At 43.2% G+C, this 9555-nt stretch overlaps 2 long non-coding RNA genes across 2 annotated transcripts; both read left to right on the top strand.

The window, feature by feature from the left end:
- On the top strand, positions 1-2432 carry LOC149378943 (uncharacterized). Its single transcript, XR_016294236.1, has 3 exons — positions 1-310; positions 1078-1187; positions 2145-2432. It is a non-coding gene; the product is annotated as an uncharacterized LOC149378943 (long non-coding RNA).
- Positions 2433-6282: 3850 nt separating this feature from the next.
- On the top strand, positions 6283-8714 carry LOC149378944 (uncharacterized). Its single transcript, XR_016294238.1, has 3 exons — positions 6283-6592; positions 7360-7469; positions 8427-8714. It is a non-coding gene; the product is annotated as an uncharacterized LOC149378944 (long non-coding RNA).
- The last annotated feature ends 841 nt before the right edge of the window (positions 8715-9555 follow it).

Genomic DNA, 9555 nt, shown 5'->3' on the forward strand with positions numbered 1-9555 from the left:
CTTCTTTTTTCTTCTTCCCCTCCACTCGCGCGCGACTCTGCAGAAAACAAGAAAGGAAAAAAAAATTTCAGCAGCCATCAAAGCTCGGGAAACCCCTCACCACTCGGCCATAGTCACCTCATCTTCTCCCTTTTCCTTTCTTCTTCTTCCTCGTCTTCGTCGCTTTGTCTCCCGCGCGTCTCACAGCGACCGCGCGCGCGCTCCGGCGAGGAGAACGGCCGCCGCGAGCTCACCCAAAGCCGCCGACCAAGGAAGAACCACAGGAATCGAGAGAGAGCACGCCGGAGAGTCCAATTCCTCCAGAAACAAGGTAAATCTCCTTGACCCGAATTGGAAACTAGGGTTTTGAGAAATTGGTTTTGGGGATTTCGTGTTCTTTGATGATTTCTGAAGAATTGGAGGTGATTAGTTGTTATTTGAGTTTGATAATCGATATTGATGACTTGAAATTGAAGAAATTGAACTCGAATTTGTTTGTTGGCCGTGTGACGTGAATTTTGGCCGAGAGTGTTTTTGGTTTTGTTGGATTTGTGAATTGAACTCGTTTTGGTTTGGAATTGTTTTGGCTCTGTGTGTCGATTTGAAATTTTGAGTCAGTGAGGATCATTGTTGTGCTAGAATTATGAGGCTGTAGTGATTATGAGACGTTAAAATTGTTTGGTTGATGTGAAAATCTTGGCCGTGTGGTCGTTATGCCTGTGTGACTTGTTGTGGCTGTTTGGGTGTTTGTAGCCGTGAGCCATATTGTGATATTGTGGCCTTGAGACTGTTGTGTATCTATAATTTGAGCCTCGGGTCTTAATTCTTGGATTTGGTTAACGTGACTTGAAGAAATGACATGAGTTTTGGATTATTATGATTATAGTTTCGGGATTTGGGAATTTGGAATTTAAAGTGATGATTTGTGATTTGAGATGAGTTTGTTCGTTTCGAGTTTGGTTAGCTCGTTTTTGAGATAGAAAAGTTATGTCAAGTAAAGTGAATTTGTTGACAAGTTATATGGTTTATTGACATGTTTGAGAGTTTATGACAAGTTGGAGATATGGTGACTGATAAGATTTCAACTTTGGATTTTAGTTTCTCGACACTTCAGAACGTGTTAACGCTCCAGGTCGTGTAGAGTCTCAGGAAGCGTGAAAAGAAAGGAAACTCCGGAAGTCAACAATTTTCAGGCGATCTTTTTCCGGGTAAGTGTGGAGACTTAAGTCAACTACATACCAAGGGAATAACCCTGTTTACGTGCATTATTGTTTGTTAGTAAACAAGAATAGGAAAGCTTTAAAATCGAATAATCTCAAAGATTAAGGCTTCGGCCGCTTTTCCTGAAAACTTAGCGTGAGTTCGCTCAATAAGTTCAAACGTAAGATTTGTGAAACCCAGCCTCTGATATGTGATATAATTTCCTTAGGCTGTGATGACCCGTTAGAACGGGGGAGATAGGAGAGCCGTGTTTAACTCTCGAATTCAAATCGAGGGTAGAAGTACCGGGAGTCATATCCCGAGTCTTCAACCTAAAACACTAACGAGCATAAAAGGGAAATGAAATTTCTTTCAGGATTTATCCTGAGTCGCTCTCCTGTAAGTAGCATAGGTGTGTACTCTGAGTGCTTCAGAGTACCTGAACCTTAAAGAATTGTTGCGTCGATGGTACCAAAACGAAATGAACCCTGACGGGCTATGAGGGCCTGGGGGATGGCGCTGAGTACTCATTTATCGGGAAGTCGACCAAGAGTCGCACCCGATCTTAATGCCAGGTTATGAGGACCTGAAGGACGCACCTTGATGGGCTATGAGGGCCTGGGGGTTGCGCCGACGCCGAATGAAGTTGGTACCATTAGTGGATCCCAGACAGACGTTAAAACTCTTAGGCCGCCGGACGACTGCTGCTCGAAGTCTAAGGCTGGTCTCTTGTCGTTCTGAAGGTTATAGCGGGGGATGTGTGTAACCTTAAAGACGACAAGTTCTAGTTAAAGTGTATACACAAGAGTCATGCTCTAGACTTGGTAGATTTGCATCCATGCATTATTATGTGCTTGTTTGCACGTCACATGATATCACATGGCATTTAGTCGCTTTATTTTTCTAAGTTAGACTCCCACTTGCTGAGTCAATCGACTCATAGTTTATGACCCTTGGTAATGTAGAAAAGGGCAAGGCGCCGATGTGAGCAAGGAGTTGAAGACGAAGACCGGACGTGTATCTCTTGACCTTTGGGCTAGTGGAGACTCACTCGGGATCAACCTCTTCTATAGTTATAACTATATTTTGTTGAACCCCTTTCGTACTCTACGCTCCTAAAACTATTTCCTGTAATTATACGTAAACCCAGGAGCTGTTATGTAAATATTTAGAGTCGTAGTGAGACTCAAAGTTTGAATTGAGAAAAACGAAAAATTTACCCAGGTTTTTATATAACGACTTATAATACTTATATGATATCATATTACGTTTAACATAAGTATTAAGATTATTATGGTTATATAATGTTATTCCTGTGGATATGAGATATATTATTATAGTGACGTTGTGACTTGTGACGTAACCCACCGTCGCGGCTCGTGAACCGGCGACGAGAGGTCGCGGGTCGTGACAGGTTTTGTGGTATCAGAGCCCAGGTTTAACCTTTCATGTAGACTTGAGATACACGTTTCTGGTACTAATTGTGGGATCATGCTGAGCTTGCTATTGCCTTTTTTGTTCGTAGGACGCGGATAGTTAGTAAACAGCGACATGAGTACCCTTTTTGAGATCTGTCCGACTAAGCCTCGGGTTAGGCTAGTCTTTTTTTTGGGAGTCTATAGATTTGTGTAGATAGCGTTAGTTGCCATGTGACGTGTAAATAGTAGATGCACGAATGCAGGTTGCATGTCTCTTTTGACTTGATGAAGATATGAGAAATGTTTATGAGATCGCGTTTTGAGATATGATCGTGTGTTGATATGTTCTTTTCTCGCATTCTCGATGTTATGATTTGAGATTTGAGTATGCTTTCTTCCAGTTGAAGGTTAAGAAGGCATGGGCCCTAGGCGAGACCCAACAAATGCCGAGAATGTTACAGCGGCGGATCTCGCGGAGATCAGACGCACGCTGGAGAGACAAGCTGCTGACGCGACCCAAAGAGATGAGTTGAGTCAGAGGCTCGCGCAGCAGCTGGAAGAGCAAACCGCACGATCGCGGATCTCTTAATGAGGTTGAACGCGCCGCCTCCACAGCAACCAGCGCCTCCAGTTCCAGAGGAACGACATGAGAATCCACCGCCAGTACATATGGAGCCTCTTGAGGAGCTCAATTTCCAGATTCCTGACGTCGTTCCTCCTGTGAGCGAGCCGGTATACGAGAGGTTTCGTAAGCAGAAGCCTCCGACGTTTGACAGCCATGGGGATCCAGCTGCAGCTGAGAATTGGGTTAAGAAGATGCAGCAGATCTTCAACTACATGCAGCTGTCCGATACCGAGAGAGTGGCTTGCGCTGTGAATCAACTGGAGGATGAGGCCAGGGGCTGGTGGGAGGTGATGGCGTCGACTGAGGATGTTCACTCAATGACGTGGGTTCATTTCCTCAATCTCTTCCACGGGAAGTATCTGAGTGAAGCTAACCTGTCGAACAAGGTACGCGAGTTTATGAACCTGCGTCAAGGCTCAATGTCGGTATCAGAATATACGACAAAGTTCGACATGTTAGCTAGGTTCGCTCCTTCCCTAGTCCCTACTGATCAGGCTAGGAAGATGAAGTACATGCATGGACTCAACGTTGACATCGTGAGCCAAGTGGATAGCGGAGATGATGGACCTCGCTCATACGCCAACGCCGTGCAAAGAGCTTTACGGATTGCTGGTTGGCGCGAGGGTGATCGAACTCCTGCACTAAAACCAACTGCTGCAACACCTTCTGAAGCTGCTGGCCCAAAGCAGAGCGAATCAAGGGGAAGATTCAGATCCCAATTAGGATGGGATAACCAGCCACAGCGAGGAGATGGAATGAGGTCCCAACAAGGCTTGAGTTATCGACCTCAAGGAAGTTCTTGAAATCAATCACAGTCGATGAACCAGAACAGAGGACGTGAAGATAGCGGAGAGTCAGGGCCGCCCAGTAAGAAGCCTATGACATCTGGAAGTAATCAGATGACCGTATGCCAAAGGTGTGGCAGATCGCACGAGGGAGAGTGTTATGCTCGTGCGCTAGTGTGTTTCAGATGCGGGAAAGAGGGACATCTGTCCCGAGTATGTGAGAATCCAGAAGTGAAGACCCCTGCACCCAAAGAGCAACCGAAAGGCAATGCCAGAGTCTTCTCCATCCGTGAAGATGAGGTGCGAGCAGGGTCGTCCACCGCTATCACAGGTCAGATTTTCGTGCATTCCTTCTCTGCATATGCATTATAGATTCAGGAACCACGCATTCATTCATCGCATCTAGGAAGTCTGATCAGTTAGGTGAGCATCAGAAGGAATTCTCGTACCCGTTCGTTACGGCTACGCCTTCTGGAGAAAAGTACCAGTCATTATGCTGGTATAAAGATGTGCCCATCTGAGTTCATGACCGGATGATGAAAGCAGACTTGATAGAATTGGAAATGGTAGACTATGACGTAATTCTTGGAATGGACTGGTTAAATACCCACCATGTAATCATAGATTGCCGAAAGAAGTTGGTTCTGTTCAAGAACCCAGGACTTGGAACGCTGTAGTTCCAAGGTTCCTCTCGAAAATCGAGTTTTTCGATCGTATCGGCGCTGAAGGCCGTAAAGATGATGCATCAGGGTTGCACTGGTTACCTTGCAAGCGTGGTAGACGTCACGAAGACAGTCAAACCACAGCCGCATGAGATTCCAGTTGCTAGAGATTTCCTTGATTTTTTTTTCCTGAAGATCTTCCAGGTCTACCTCCTGATCGAGAAGTTTAGTTCAACATAGAACTCATTCCAGGTACAGCTCCGATATAGAAAGCTCCATATCGTATGACTCCAGCAGAATTGGAAGAATTCAAAACGTAGCTACAAGAGTTGCTCGACAAAGGGTTCATACGACCGAGCCATTCACCTTAGGGAGCGCCTGTCTTGTTCGTTAAGAAGGCAGATGGTTCCTTACGGCTCTGTATTGACAACCGTGGGTTGAACTAAGTAACGATCAAGAACAAGTATCCGTTGCTACGGATCAATGATCTTTTTGATCACATGAGCAATAATGTTCTCAAAGATTGACTTGCGTTTGGGATACTATCAACTGAAGGTTCGAGATGAAGACATCCCAAGGTCGTCAGAAAAACTACGCTGGCAGGCATAGAAGACCTTTAGAGTTTGGAGCCGGAGAGAAAGTTTTTCTGAAGATCTCACCCATGCGAGGAGTTATGAGGTTTGGAAAGAAAGAGAAGCTCATTCCAAGGTATGTTGGACCTTTTGAGATCCTTGAGCGTGTAGGCAAGACCTCTTATCGCTTGGCGTTGCCGCCATCCATGTCCAACCTCCATGATGTGTTCCATGTGTCTACAGAAGTACGTGTCTGACCTTTCGCATGTTCTACAAGAGCAAGAGGTTGAGATCTCTCGTGAGGTCAGATATGAAGAGTCAGCTGTAGCGATTCTCGATCGCAAAGATAAAGTCTTAAGGAACAAGACCATTCCTTTGGTCAAGGTTTTGTGGAAGAGACATGCTGTAGAGGAAGCTACATGGGAGCTTGAGAGTGAGATGCAAAAGAAGTACTCTGCTCTGTTTTAAGTTTCGAGGACGAAACTCTTTTAAGGGGGTAAGGATTGTAAGGGATAAACTTTTGAATCTCGCCATTTGTAGTTTACGGTTAATAAATGAGCTTTCGTGTGTTACAAGTAAGTTCTTGAATAAATTATGGACGTTGAAGTTTAGCGAGTTAATTTAAATTATTTTAAGGTAATGAAAAATCTCGGAATAAATAAAGGATTTATCGAGTTCGTCTCGAATAATAAATTATTTCCGAAGAAATATGCCGGAATTTAATTTAAGAAATAAATTCTCAAGGATGAGAATTATTTTCGAGAAACCTTAAATATATTTAAATTAATCAAGAACGAACGAGGAAAGTCTCAGTTTGAATAACTTAATTAAAAGTTCGAGCGAGTACGGGTTTTAGTCACAAAATTTTGTGACAAGGACGTGATTGTAACGTTTTTGGAGTTGTTTGGAAATAAAAACGTGAGAGTGGGGTTGATTTTAGAAGATGGAGGAAAAGTAGAGTTAGTAATTAAATAAACCATTCTTTCTTTTTCTCTTATCTTCTTCTATCTTCTACTCTCTTCTTTTCCCTTCTTCACGTAACTTCTTTTTTCTTCTTCCCCTCCACTCGCGCGCGACTCTGCAGAAAACAAGAAAGGAAAAAAAAATTTCAGCAGCCATCAAAGCTCGGGAAACCCCTCACCACTCGGCCATAGTCACCTCATCTTCTCCCTTTTCCTTTCTTCTTCTTCCTCGTCTTCGTCGCTTTGTCTCCCGCGCGTCTCACAGCGACCGCGCGCGCGCTCCGGCGAGGAGAACGGCCGCCGCGAGCTCACCCAAAGCCGCCGACCAAGGAAGAACCACAGGAATCGAGAGAGAGCACGCCGGAGAGTCCAATTCCTCCAGAAACAAGGTAAATCTCCTTGACCCGAATTGGAAACTAGGGTTTTGAGAAATTGGTTTTGGGGATTTCGTGTTCTTTGATGATTTCTGAAGAATTGGAGGTGATTAGTTGTTATTTGAGTTTGATAATCGATATTGATGACTTGAAATTGAAGAAATTGAACTCGAATTTGTTTGTTGGCCGTGTGACGTGAATTTTGGCCGAGAGTGTTTTTGGTTTTGTTGGATTTGTGAATTGAACTCGTTTTGGTTTGGAATTGTTTTGGCTCTGTGTGTCGATTTGAAATTTTGAGTCAGTGAGGATCATTGTTGTGCTAGAATTATGAGGCTGTAGTGATTATGAGACGTTAAAATTGTTTGGTTGATGTGAAAATCTTGGCCGTGTGGTCGTTATGCCTGTGTGACTTGTTGTGGCTGTTTGGGTGTTTGTAGCCGTGAGCCATATTGTGATATTGTGGCCTTGAGACTGTTGTGTATCTATAATTTGAGCCTCGGGTCTTAATTCTTGGATTTGGTTAACGTGACTTGAAGAAATGACATGAGTTTTGGATTATTATGATTATAGTTTCGGGATTTGGGAATTTGGAATTTAAAGTGATGATTTGTGATTTGAGATGAGTTTGTTCGTTTCGAGTTTGGTTAGCTCGTTTTTGAGATAGAAAAGTTATGTCAAGTAAAGTGAATTTGTTGACAAGTTATATGGTTTATTGACATGTTTGAGAGTTTATGACAAGTTGGAGATATGGTGACTGATAAGATTTCAACTTTGGATTTTAGTTTCTCGACACTTCAGAACGTGTTAACGCTCCAGGTCGTGTAGAGTCTCAGGAAGCGTGAAAAGAAAGGAAACTCCGGAAGTCAACAATTTTCAGGCGATCTTTTTCCGGGTAAGTGTGGAGACTTAAGTCAACTACATACCAAGGGAATAACCCTGTTTACGTGCATTATTGTTTGTTAGTAAACAAGAATAGGAAAGCTTTAAAATCGAATAATCTCAAAGATTAAGGCTTCGGCCGCTTTTCCTGAAAACTTAGCGTGAGTTCGCTCAATAAGTTCAAACGTAAGATTTGTGAAACCCAGCCTCTGATATGTGATATAATTTCCTTAGGCTGTGATGACCCGTTAGAACGGGGGAGATAGGAGAGCCGTGTTTAACTCTCGAATTCAAATCGAGGGTAGAAGTACCGGGAGTCATATCCCGAGTCTTCAACCTAAAACACTAACGAGCATAAAAGGGAAATGAAATTTCTTTCAGGATTTATCCTGAGTCGCTCTCCTGTAAGTAGCATAGGTGTGTACTCTGAGTGCTTCAGAGTACCTGAACCTTAAAGAATTGTTGCGTCGATGGTACCAAAACGAAATGAACCCTGACGGGCTATGAGGGCCTGGGGGATGGCGCTGAGTACTCATTTATCGGGAAGTCGACCAAGAGTCGCACCCGATCTTAATGCCAGGTTATGAGGACCTGAAGGACGCACCTTGATGGGCTATGAGGGCCTGGGGGTTGCGCCGACGCCGAATGAAGTTGGTACCATTAGTGGATCCCAGACAGACGTTAAAACTCTTAGGCCGCCGGACGACTGCTGCTCGAAGTCTAAGGCTGGTCTCTTGTCGTTCTGAAGGTTATAGCGGGGGATGTGTGTAACCTTAAAGACGACAAGTTCTAGTTAAAGTGTATACACAAGAGTCATGCTCTAGACTTGGTAGATTTGCATCCATGCATTATTATGTGCTTGTTTGCACGTCACATGATATCACATGGCATTTAGTCGCTTTATTTTTCTAAGTTAGACTCCCACTTGCTGAGTCAATCGACTCATAGTTTATGACCCTTGGTAATGTAGAAAAGGGCAAGGCGCCGATGTGAGCAAGGAGTTGAAGACGAAGACCGGACGTGTATCTCTTGACCTTTGGGCTAGTGGAGACTCACTCGGGATCAACCTCTTCTATAGTTATAACTATATTTTGTTGAACCCCTTTCGTACTCTACGCTCCTAAAACTATTTCCTGTAATTATACGTAAACCCAGGAGCTGTTATGTAAATATTTAGAGTCGTAGTGAGACTCAAAGTTTGAATTGAGAAAAACGAAAAATTTACCCAGGTTTTTATATAACGACTTATAATACTTATATGATATCATATTACGTTTAACATAAGTATTAAGATTATTATGGTTATATAATGTTATTCCTGTGGATATGAGATATATTATTATAGTGACGTTGTGACTTGTGACGTAACCCACCGTCGCGGCTCGTGAACCGGCGACGAGAGGTCGCGGGTCGTGACAATTATCCTCAAACAACATTTTTAGGATATCTTTAATCATGAATTTTAAAGCACCATACCAACATTCTTCTTGTTTTTCTAAAGCTCGGCTAAGTACAAAGGACAATGCCTCTTCCAATGACCTTCAATATTGCAGTGGTAATATTTACCAATGCTATCTTGCTTCTTCTCTTTATCATCCCCACTCCTCTTGAACTTTCTCTTTTCCTTCCAAGAAAGACCTTTCTTTTTTGAAGTGCTAAGATGTGCCTTAGGTGACTCGGCACCAAAATACCATTTCTTCTTAGTTTTAGGCGAAGAACTCTTGTCAGCATAGTTAGCCAATCCTTTGTTCTTCCCATGTCGAGTGATAGACTCGAAAGTCTGTAATTCATTCAATAGTTGAGACAATCTATAATTCAACTTATTCATAATATAGTTATATGTGAATTATATGAAATCACTCGAAAGAGAGTTCATAATTATTCCCACATGAGTAACCTCATCTATCTGTGCCCCATGGAGTTCAGCTTCGGTAAAGTAATTAGTCATTTTCATGACATGATCCCTCACAAGAGTTCCCGCGATCATCCTAGTGCTAGTGCACTTACGGGTGAGTTCAACGCGGGCTTGCTCGCTCTGCATATCAAACATTTCTTGCAGCGAGTCAAGGATCTCCACAATAGTCTCATTCCCGTCCATC

This window comes from Urtica dioica, chromosome 12, assembly GCF_054948205.1.
Source record: "Urtica dioica subsp. dioica isolate 48M chromosome 12, U.dioica_male_clone48M_v1_H2, whole genome shotgun sequence".
NCBI classification, from domain to species: domain Eukaryota; kingdom Viridiplantae; phylum Streptophyta; class Magnoliopsida; order Rosales; family Urticaceae; genus Urtica; species Urtica dioica.